Below are 12,425 nucleotides of genomic sequence, written 5' to 3' on the forward strand. Positions count from 1 at the left end.
AGTGCTTTACATTTACTAACTCATCTGATCCTCACAACTACCCTATGGGGCAGAAATGTTAGAATTTATATTTATTACTTTATCCTCTTTAAATTTGTTTTTTTAAACATGAATATAGTAGTGCCCGTATATAGTTCAGAAGTAAACATTTTGTCCTGCCATATGCAGGAAAATTCTAATGATGGGGTGGAATTGAAATATTGACAGAACCAAGCTGGTGTCAGAATAGTCCATGATAATTGGCTGAGAAGGCCTCCACCTGTCAGTGCTGGGAGCAGGACAGCCCATGCTGATTGGCTGAGAAGGCCTCCACCTGTCAGTGCTGGGAGCAGGAGAGCCCATGCTGATTGGCTGAGAAGGCCTCCACCTGTCAGTGCTTCCTCTGTCATTTGTCTGTCAATGACAGTATGTCCTGATTGGCTGAGATAGTCTAACATCCGGTAGTTAGTTCACTTTTGGTTTTATTCAGCCCCCACATCTCAGTCCTCTCAAGTGTCATACCTTACAGCCCATTCCCAGGTCGTTTGCAGCTGTTCTTACTGTATCCCATTGTGACTTCAGTCAGCACCACCTGGAAGCACTTCATTCAGTGGCATTACCAAAACTAGTACCCTACACACCCACTTACTGGGGAGCCAGTGTGGCTTAGTGTAAAATGTTAAATCCAGTTTTCATTGAACTCTTTGTTAAGTTACTGATTTTTTTTTCCCCAAAGCTATGTATTTCAGAATTGACTAGACTTCTTGGCCTAAAATACTTATATTTCCTCCTTAGCATATTTGCTTTGGAAAAACATGAAAGTAATGTTCTTTGTTGTAGTTCAGTCTAACTGTGTCAGAGGTTGAGATCAACTTGTTTCTTTTTAACTTACTGTCGTTAACTCTTAAAGTTCAGAATTCCCCAGCATGGCCTCCGTGTAGTCAGCCGTGTCGGTTCCTGTCCCAGACTTGTGCCTGAGGAATAGTTATAAGCAGAAACTGAGCAGAGCTCAGACTAATGACACTTGGGGAATATCTCTTTTTCTTTCATTAATTTCAACCCTCAATTACTTTGGAAGGCCACTCTAGCCCCAGAATCATAAAAATCTCTAATATTTTCTCCTGTTTCCTAGTTTTGTTTTGCACATTACATTTTATAATTCTTTTTTTTCTTTTTTTAAAAAGTTATTTTTAAGTATGGATATGTAATCTGTATTTATTTATGAGGTATATGTGATATTTAGATAGAAGCATAGAATGTATAATGATCAGATCAGGGTAGTTGGGGTTTTCATCACCTCAAGCGTTTACAATTTCTTTGTGTTAGGAGCATTCCAGTTTTTTAAATGATGTGGGTTAGGGATAGAACTTCTTTTTCTATTTTCTTCTAAAATTATTGAAAAATCATTCTCCCTACATCATATATTGACTATTTCATTTCCCCCATTGCTTATGCTTCCTTATCATGTACTCATTTGATTTTATTATATATTAGATTTGTAAGTATATAAATTCTGTATTAAGTTTACACGTACGGAAGATTTTCCTGTGCTTAAGAAAATATCTGATTCCCACTCTTCAGCCTAGGAGGGAAGAGTCTGCAAAGAATGACAAGACTCCTGTTGGCCTGGCTCAGGTCAGATGCCCACCCTTGACTCTCGTTTGCATTTTTCACAGTAGCAGTATGGGTTGCTGGCACCACTTAGGATGCTGAAAAGCCCTGGAGGTTGTTTTTATGGATTACGTAATCATTGCTTCTCCTCTTCCTGTGATCGTTGTCTCCTGACTTGATTCTCCTCCTGCCACCTTAACTTGTTTGCCACCCAAACCTCACGCCGGGCTCCCTAAGCAGTCAGCAGACACTAATTGAGCATCCACCATGGGCCAGGCACATTTTTGGGTGAGGAAATAAAATGGTGAGCAAGATTTCTGCCCTCGTAAAGCTTTCATGTTCATATGGGAGACAACCATAAAATGAGCCAACCAATGATACATCATTGTAGATTACGCTAATACCATGAAGGGAAGTAAACCAGATTAAACGGATAGACTCGCAAGCCTGGGAATGTGATTTCTGCCTGATGCCCACGTGGGTGGGAAGAAGGTGCGGAGTGAAAACTTGGTGACGAATTAGACTGTCCGGTGAAGATAGATGTATATGAATTGCTTGTCTGGTCACCGTAAGAGCGAGGGACAGTTCATTTTCTTTCCTTTCTGCTCTGACTTAAGTTCAGAAGAGAGCACAGCCTTTGTCCACCCCTTGTTTGTCTGGATCTGGAGGTAGAATGGGGGCAGTTACAGATTGGATTTTTGGTTTGTTGTTGTTTTGTTCTGTAGCTAGAGAGCATTGATGAAAAGTAGCGTGAAAGAAGGAGGAACACATGGTGGGGTGGTGCCTGGCTGTGGTTTGTGGCCCTCTAAAAGAAGAGGGTCAGGAATTTAAGCAGCCAGTACAAGGCCTCTGTCCCAAGCAGTGCCTTCTGATGAGAAGCTGTGCGGCTTAGAGCCCTGTGTGCTCAGCGCTTAAGCAGACTTTAGCCATGCCTGTTTCGTTTGTTTCTTGTTGGCGGTGGGGTGTTTATATTTTGGTCACAATATTTTTAGAGGCATTAATTTCCTTTTTTTTTTTTGAAGAATCCAAAGCTCTGTAGTTGTCGTACTCCTAATGCTGCTACTTTTTAGTATCCTGCTTACTAGACTGGACTGCTAGATGATTGTTTTAACAGATCTATTGAGATACTATTCACAGATCTTAGAATTCACCCATTTAAACTATATGAGTCAGTGGTTTTTAACATGAATACGGGATTGTACAACCATCATCACATCTGATTTTAGAAGTTTCATTCCCTCAAAAAGAAATCTAGTCACTGTCATTGTTCCCTCCTCCCTCACCCACCCCCAGCTCTGAGCAACCACTGACCGACTTTTTGTCTCTGGATTTGCCTTTTGTGGACATTTCATAGAAATGGCATTATAGACTACGTACCCTTTGGTATCAGCCTTCCTTTACTTAGCATCATGTTCTCAAGGTTCATCCCTGTGTCAGTGCCTCATTTCTTTTTATTGCCCCATAATATTCCATGATAAAGTTGTACTGCATTTTATTTATCCATATTATCTGTTGATGGACATTGGATTATCTCCATTTGGGGGCTGTTATGAATGACTGCTGTGGGCATTGATATACAAGCATTTGTATGAACATGGGTTTTCATATCTCTTGGGCATATACCTAGGAGTGGAGTCACTGGGTCATATGGTAACATCAGCATTTTGAAGAACTACCAGACTGTTTTCAGAGTCGCTGCACCATTTTCCATTCAGCAGTGTATGGGGGCTCCAGCATCCCCAACACTTGTTAGTATCTGTTCCATTACAGCCATTCTAGTAGGTGTGAAATGTATCTGATTGTGGTTTTGATTTGCATTTCCCCACAACCAGTTATGTTGAGCATCTCCTTGTGTGTTGTGTATTTTTATACATCATCGACTTTAGACCTAGAAATTAACAGGAACATGCTGATCGTCCAGCCTGACCCTTTTCTTCTTCAGATAAAAAGGCTTATTGGGTTCAGAGAGATGCAGGTGGTGAGGAGCAATTCCCAGGAAGCCAGCTCTTGGCGTGCGGTTTCCCAGGCCCAAGTTATACCCACTCCATCATTAATTTCAGCCATATTTAAAAATAACCAGCCACCTGATTTTTCAGTTAAATTATCTAGTTTATCTGTTTCTCGGGCATGGACCTTGTCCTGATAGTCAGAATACCAGTAGCAAAACTGACTAACTGTAGCTTTTATAAATCTCAACCTAGTAACCGTAAAGCTGCTTTGTTACAGTAACTAAAGAGTTACGGGGGGCCGGGCGCGGTGGCTCACGCCTGTGATCCCAGCACTTTGGGAGGCCGAGGCGGGTGGATCACGAGGTCAAGAGATCGAGACCATCCTGGTCAACATGGTCAAACCCCGTCTCTACTAAAAATACAAAAATTAGCTGGGCATGGTGGCGCGTGTCTGTAATCCCAGCTACTCGGGAGGCTGAGGCAGGAGAATTGCCTGAACCCAGAAGGCAGAGGTTGCGGTGAGCCGAGATCACGCCATTGCACTCCAGCCTGGATAACGAGCGAAACTCCGCCTCAAAAAAAAAAAAAAAAAGGAGTTAAGGTTTGGGGTTGCACCCTTAAAAATCTGAAAATTTACTTATGTTGCAGCTTTCACATGATTTCGTAGGGTTCAAGCCTCTGGAGCCTGCAGTAGACCCCAAATTAGGAAATGTAGAGTCTCTTACCTTCTAAGTCAGGGTTCTCATCCAAATCGGGATTACAGATACCTGGCCTCCTTTAGAGGCTGCCGGGGGGGCGGTGATGCTAAAAGTTTGACTTTTTTATTTTCTGAGACGGAGTCTTACTCTGTCATCCAGGCTGGAGTGCAGTGGCACGATCTTGGCTCACTGCAGCCTCCACCTCCCAGGTTCAAGCTACTCTTCTGCCTCAGCCTCCTGAGTAGCTGGGATTACAGGCGTGCGCCACCACACTTGGCTAATTTTTGTATTTTTAGTAGAGACGGGGTTTCACCATGTTGGCCAGGATGATCTCAATCTCTTGACCTCATGATCCATCTGCCTCAGCCTCCCAAAGTGCCAGGATTACAGGCATGAGCCACCACACCTGGCCAACTTTGACTTTTTTCACTGTGTTGAAATCTGTGCTGACGGTGCAGAAGCAGTAGTGGGTACACCTGGCACCTTCGCAAGAAGCTCAATGGTGGCACCATGCTGACAACCACATACCCCAGTAGAAACAAAAACTGCCAGTTGCACTTAGTGGTCTAAATGAAGCAATAGAATAGTTTAATTTTATTATTTCATGACCCTTGTGCACACATGGTCTTAGGACTCTGTAGGATGAAATGTGAGGTTTTCATAAAGCATCTGCCACGTGCTGCCGCGGTCGTCAGGAGGGAAAGCACGTGTGCAATTGAGCTGTCGGCAGAACTTGCTGCTCTTTTCATGGAACACCGTTTTTACCTGAAAACTGACTGACAGACTGGTTATTCCGACTTTGAATATTTGGCAGGCATCTTCTGAAAAAATGAGCAAAATTAAAAAGTCACTTTAAGGAAATTAACTGACAGTTTGTTGTCGGTGATCAAATTTGAGCTTCCTAGAGAAGTTTGGTTTTGTTCCGTTTTTAGAGTTGGGGTCTTGCTCTGTTGCCCAGGTGGAGTGCGGTGGCACAGGTATAGTATTGCAGCCTCAAACTCCGGGGCTTGAGTGATCCTCCCACGTCAGCCTCCTGAGGAGCCAGGACCACAGGCATACACCACCGTACCCAGCTAATTGTTTTTATTTTTGTGAGACAGGGTCTCCGCTCTCTTGGCCAGGCTTATCTCAAGCTCCTGGGCTGAAGTAGTCTACCCGCCTTGGCCTCCCAAAGTGCTAAGATTATAGGCATGAACCATCACCCCCAGCCAGAAATTTTGAATTTCGGAATATTTGTATGCACCAGGGTGAGCTTCAGCTTCCCAAGGCTGCAGACGCTCCTGCTGAGCTCAGCGGTGGTGGGAATGAGTGGGCTTTTTAATAGATACGATGAAGTGAGTCACCACTTGGAAGAGCCATATAACTCAGTGAACGAGTATTTTCCAAATGACCGGTAAATGTTACAAAGCCATTCATGGGCATGAGAGCCATGCAGAGTACAAGACCCAGCACTGAATGTGAGTACAGCCCCTCACTGATGAGGTTTCAGCACCCATGCAGGAGCTCACCCCTAATCAGCTGCTACTGGTTGCGTTTTGTTGTATCTAAAAACGCTATTAGATACTCCTCCCTTGCCAATGACATATCTGCGTGAGACCAGGCTTTTATCCTATATTTCAACCAAAACATTCTGAACACAGAAGCAGATATGATAATCAGCATTTCTCTGTTAAGCCAGGCATTAAAGAGATTTACAGAAATGTAAAATAGTGCCACTCTGCTCAATTTGTTTTGGAAAATATAGTTATCATTCATAGATTTGTATCATTTACATTAAGACATGATGGTTTTTTTGGTTTCTTTTTGATTGTTGTTGTTGTTTGAGATGAGATCTTGCTCTGTTGCCCAGACCGTAGTGCAGTGGTGCAGTTGTTACTCACTGCAGCCTCAAATGCCTGGGCTCAGGCGATCCTTTCCCTCCCCCTGCCTCAGCCTCACAAGTAGCTGAGACTGCACTACAAGTGTGTGCCACCACACCTAGCTAATTAAAAAAAAAAAAGTCTGGGCCAGGCACAGTGGCTCTCGTCTGTAATCCCAGCACTTTGGGAGGCCAAAGCAGGCGGATCACCTGAGGTCAGGAGTTTGTGACCAGCTTGGCCAACATGGTGAAACCCTGTCTCTACTGAAAAAAAAATTAGCTGGGTTTGGTAGCACATGCTTGTAATCTCAGCTACTTGGGAGACTAAGGCAGGAGAGTCACTTGAACTCTGAAGGCGGAGGTTGCAGTGAGCTGAGGTCGAGCCATTGTACTCCAGCCTGGGCAATAAGAGCAAGACTCCATCTCAAAAAAAAAAAAAAAAAGATTGGGCTCACGCCGGTAATCCCAACACTTTAGGAGGCCAAGGCAGGCGGATTACCTGAGGTCCGGAGTTTGAGACCAGCCTGACCAACATGGAGAAATCCCATCTCTACTAAAAATACAAAATCAGTCAGGCATGGTGGCACACGCCTGTAATCCCAGCTACTCAGGAGGCTGAGGCAGGAAAGTCGCTTGAACTCAGGAGTGGGAGGTAGTGGTGAGCTGAGATTGCGCCATTGCACTCCAGCCTGGGCAACAGAGCCAGACTCCGAGTCAACAAAAAAAAAAAGAAATGCGGCTTCTTTGGTCCCACCCTAGACCTGTGGACTCTCCGGGATGGGCTGCAGCCCTGTGTGTTCTCACTGTTTCCAGGTCGTCCTCCAGCGTGCAGGACTCTAATAACTGTTTTGAGTAATCTTCCTGCATCGTCCCATCTTTGGCTTGTCAGTTCCCTCGGAGAAAAACCTGTTCTGCCCTAGCGTTTCTTCTACTGAATTTAGCACACTGCCTTTTAGAGACTCAATAAATATCCATACTGTATGAGGTTTCCTGCATAGACTTGGGTTAAGACTAGTCTTCATAGTCACAGATGAAAATAGCCTGAAGCCCAGAAAAGGACTTGTGTGGATCCGTGGTTGAATGAGTTGGATGACTCAGAAGTACTTTGCATGAGAATGGAGCTCTTTAGAATTCCCCAAATCTATTGTGCTGGACCACTGAGAAGGCAGCCCGGTGTACTCACTCAACAGTGCAAGAACTGCGTATTCCAGGCACCATGCTACCTCTTGGGGCTACCCCAAGCAATAAAACAATACGTCTCTACCCTTATGGCACCACCCCTACTGGTCTGGGAGACAAGAAGAGGCAGCAGACCATTGTGATTCCAGGGCCGAGTACTGCAGTGGCGGTCAGTGTGAGGTCTGGTAAGAGCACAGGCATAGGAGACCTACTAACCCCTTGTCAGGGCACCCCAGAGAAGTGGCATCTACTCCAACGGCCAGGACTTCAGGACTAGCTGGTTCAGTGACAGCAACATAGAGGAGGGAAGGTGGGGGAGTGTTCCCCAGCAGAAGGAACAGCTCCTCCAAGGCCCAGAGACTGGAGAAAGTAAGATGTGTTTAGACGTGTTTGGATTTGAGCCAAACCTGGAGCTCCCAGTTGAGTGGAGCTGGAGTCTGGATCCTGGGAGCTTGATGGAACCTGAGGAACTGAGGTCGTGCGGGAGAGCTGGGACCCCACCCCGTTTGTTCTGGCTGCAGTGTGAAGAATAGATGGGAATGGATGTAAAAATGATGTTTGAAGGGACCAGCTCGACATCTGCTGCAACATTTTAGGGGAGAATGGGTAGAATGAGCCAAGCGGCTTTGATGGCTGAGAGAAATGGGCCAATGCAGAGATGTTTCGAAGGTAGAAACACAATTCGGGGGGGGGTTGATTCAGATACTTGGGGAGAAGAACTGGGACGCAGGTTTCTGACTTGAGCAAGTGGAATGCTGGTTCAGGGGAGAGAGCATGGGCCCTGGTGTAGGAAAGGCCTAAGATGGATCTTACCTGTTGTTATTTAGAGCTCTGTGAGTTAAAGAAGGCAGACACCCAATTCAGTGTTGCTTACACTCACAGGAGAGTTTACCAGGCAGACAATGGGTCACTCACATTTAATCCACAGACTCACAGGGTTGGTTTTTCTCTCCATGTCCCATGTCCCTGCTCTGAATGCAGCTTTCCTTCATCCCTCTATGATGACAGAGGAAAGACAACCCTTGGTGCCTTGCCAGAAAAGGCCTGATGCCTCTGCCCGCTGCCTGCCCTTGATCCCATTGCTGTAGCTTGGGAGGTGGGGTACTGTGCTTGTGACTCAGACTGGGTCATGTGCCCACCAAACCACGTGGTAGAGTCAGGGAGCAAGAGTTCCTCAGAAGAGGGGGAGCTGTGTGCTTTTCTTGGCAGATGAAACAGTCGAGTCTGTACCCAACTTTCCATCCACTAACTTGTTACTTTAGGTTCTGCAAGCTTCAGTTAGTGCTGTAGACAGTAGCTGTAATGCTTCTGCGTTATGGAGCAGCTGGATGAAAGGGGAACACGTGGGTAGCCCCCATGACAGAGTTGTCAGTGCCCTGGGAAGTGGGCCAGAAAGGGACAAGCTTCCACGGTTTCGCAGAACACTTACCAGGGAGAGGCCTAAATGCAGCCCCTTTCTTCATGTCAGTACAGGACTTATTTCTAATTCTTGCTCCAGACTCTCATACCTTGAGGTAACTTTTCTATTTTTCCTTTCTTTTTTTTTTTTTTTTTTTTTGAGACAGAGTCTTGCTCTGTCACCCAGTCTGGAATTCAGTGGCACGATCTCAGCTCACTGCAACCTCTGCCTCCTGGGTTCAAGCAATTCTCATGCCTCAGCCTCCCAAGTAGCTGGGGTTACAGGCACCCACCTTCATACCCAGCTAATTTTTGCATTTTTAGTAGAGACAGGGTTTCACTATGTTGGCCAGGCTGATCTCGAACTCCTGACCTCAGGCAATCCACCCACCTTGGCCTTCCAGAGTGCTGGGATTATAGGCGTGAGCCACCACAGCCGGCCTCTCTTTTCTTGTTTAGAAGATTATCATGCTGTGGAACTACTTCATAGTTAGTTAGATTAGTTTAAATGGTGATTAGAAGATTAAAAATATATGATCTGAAGGGTAATTTCATGTTTGTAACATATAAATAAATTCATGAAAATAAAATCAAACTTAGGGAGAGAAAGCAACTTGTGAAATACCCTTCTGGTGACCCAGCCCTGCAGTGCCTTCCACACGGTGGATTGATTTGTTTCCATTTTATCAATAGTTTTTTTTTCTTTAATCAAGCTGAAAGAATATCGTACAAACTGTTAATAGCACGTGCCTTTGAGTGGTATCATGTGAATTTTTCTCTTTTACTATACACTTTTGCAATTAAAAAAAAATTCACAATGGACCAGGCACAGTGGTTGACAGGGAAGACTAGTGCATCGCATTATTTCAATCCGCACTGTCTGTAAATGATTTGGTGTTGACTTACACGTTTTATGGACGTGAGAGTGTTCTGAGGATCTGTTGGCCGGGTCCTGGGGGAGCTCTCACCCTGCTCCCCAGGTGGGTGTCTTGTACTTCACTTAGGGATTCGTGGGGCACGTTTCTTCTTCTGTTTTTATAGCTGATATTTACAGTGTGTTCTGGAAAGTTTTACTTGTCGTAAGGGCAGTGATAGTTTGGAGGAGGAAAGTGTGTTGAATTAAAAGGGAGAGTATATTGACCAATGGAGTTTCAGTAAACAAACGTATTTCAGGTCAGGATTTAAGTCATGCATTCCCAGGTACTTTTTGAAATCCAGAGAACGATAGTAACCTGCCTTTTAGAGGTTTGTTGTTATAATTTTGCGATTTTCCTTTGATGTTTTTAAATTATAAAAGAAATACGTGCTTATTTGATAACAAATGAAACAAATACAAAAACATAAAAATAAAAAGTTTGTCTTTCTCCTGCTTCGTCCCTCCGCAGTCCTACCCATCTCTACCTCCAATCAGCCAGTTCATGTTTATTGTATTTTCAGAAGGCTACTGAGAAACTTTTGGGGTGATGAGAATGTTTATTATCTGATTGTATGATTGTTTCACAGGTATATGCATATGTTAAATGTATCGAATTATACACTTTAAATGTGTACAGTTAATTTTATATAAATTATATCTCAGTAAAGCTGGGTGTTTTCAGAAGTCCGAAGTTGTTAGGTATTTCTTTTGGGCCAGGGGTGCGGTGAAGAAATTACTAAGACACCAAGGGCATTGTGAACCAAGGAGTTTTGGGACCTCGTGACCTAGTGAACGTTTTTCCATGTTTTTGTTTGTCTGTTTTTTGGAGACGGAGTCTCACTCTGTTGCACCAGCAGAGTCTCAGCTCATTGCAACCTCCACCTCCTGGGCTCAAGTGATTCTCCTGCCTCAGCCTCCCGAGTAGCTGAGACTGCAGGGGCCTGCCACCACACCCAGCTAATTTTTATATTTTTAGTGGAGATGGGGTTTCACCTTGTCGGCCAGGATGGTCTCAGTATCTTGACCTCGTGATCTGCCTGCCTTGGCCTCCCAAAATGCTGGGGTTACAGGTGTGAGCCACTGTGCCCGGTCTCCATAAGTTTTTCAAAATAAATTTTTAATTTACATATAGTGAAATTCACTCTTTTTTGTGGCCAGTTCTCTCAGGTTGATACATGTGTATAGCCACGTCTTCCCCACCACAGTCAGGATATAGAACGGCTTTTTTTGTTTTTTTATTTTTGAGAAGGAGTCTTGCTCTGTCGCCCAGGCTGGAGTGCAGTGGCCCAATCTTGGCTCACTGCAGTCTCCGCCTCCTGGGTTCAAGCGATTCTCCTGCCTCAGCCTCCTGAGTAGAACAGTTTCTTTAACCTCCAGAAACATGGCTTTATGCCCCCTTGTAGTCAGAGCCTTCCTCTTCCTTTATCTCTGGCCCTCACCAGTCTGTTCTCTAACACATCGTTCTGTCTTTTCCGGAATGGAATCTGTATACATGGATTCAGTGCGTAGCCTTTGAGTCTCCCTTCTTCCGTTAGCATACTGCGTTGGACATCCGTCCATGTCGTTACGCAGTTTGTCGCTTTTCCTTCTCGGTGTGTCTCATTATACAGAAGTGACACCGTTTCTTGATCCATTTCCTAGTCGAGGGATATTTGGGGTGTTTCCAGTTTTGGGCAGCAACACGGTTATAAATATTTACATACAGATTTTAGACATAAGCTGTTAGTTAACTTGGGTAAACACGTAGGGGTGCAATCATGAGGCGTGTGGTAAGTGTGTGCCCAGCTTTCTGAGGAACTGCCAAACCATTTTCCAAAGTGGCTGCCCCGTGTGCATTGTGAGTTCTCAGGCCTCCCATATCTTTGTCAGTATTTGGGGTCATCAGTCCTTTTATCTCATTTTGATTTTAATATGCATTTCCCTAATGACTAATGATGCCAAGCTTTTTTTTTTTTTTTTTTTTTTTTTTTTGGTAAGACAAGGTCTTGCTCCGTGAGCCAGGCTGGAGTGGAGTGACTCCATCATGGCTCACTGCCGCCTCAACCTCCCAGGCTCAGGTGATCCTCTCACCTCGGCCTCCTGAGTAGCTGGGACTACAGGTGCATCCCACCACACCCACCCACCCACTTTTTGTATTTTTAGTAGAGACACGGTCTCGCTATGTTGCCCAAGCTGGTCTTGAACTCCTAAGCTCAAGTGATTCACCTGCCTCGGCCTACGAAAGTGCTGGAATTATTGGCATGAGCCACCACACCCAGCCCAAGCACTTGTTTTCCTGTACTTTTTTGTCATTCACTTGGTGAAGTGTGTGTTCAAAACGTTTGCCTGTTTCTTAATTGGGCTTTTTTCTTTTTGAGTTTTGAGACTTCTTTACATATCTGGATACAGATTTTTTGCCAGGTATATGATTTGCAAATATTTTTCTCTCAGTCTGTAGCTTGTCTTTTTTTCTTTTTTCTTAAGTGTCTTATATAGAGCAAAAATGCTTAATTTAGATCAAGTCCAACTTACGATGTGTCCTTTATCAGTAGTGCTTTTGGTGTGCTAAGAAGCCTCTGCCTAACCTAAACTCACAAAGGTTTTTCTCCTGTATTTGCTTCATAGTTTCACATTTTACGTGTGGGTCTGTGATCCGTTTTGTCTGCGGTGTGAATCCATTCTTTGGCGTCTGGATTTCCAGTTGTTCGTTCATTGAAAAGACAGAAGAATCTCCATTGAACTGCTTTTGTGCCTTTGTCAAAAATCAGTTGAGCATATTGTGAGTGTCTTCTGGACTCTCTCCTGTTGCATCTGTTCGTGCATCTCTGCTCACCAGCCCACACCGCCTTCGTTACTGT

General features: G+C 44.5%; 1 protein-coding gene across 14 annotated transcripts in view; it reads left to right on the forward strand.

The window, feature by feature from the left end:
- The window catches only part of PPP2R5C (protein phosphatase 2 regulatory subunit B'gamma), a 170,837-nt gene that overhangs the window by 101,416 nt on the left and 56,996 nt on the right, over positions 1 to 12,425 (forward strand). The window lies entirely within an intron of this gene.

This window comes from Callithrix jacchus, chromosome 8 (assembly GCF_049354715.1).
Source record: "Callithrix jacchus isolate 240 chromosome 8, calJac240_pri, whole genome shotgun sequence".
NCBI lineage: Eukaryota > Metazoa > Chordata > Mammalia > Primates > Cebidae > Callithrix > Callithrix jacchus.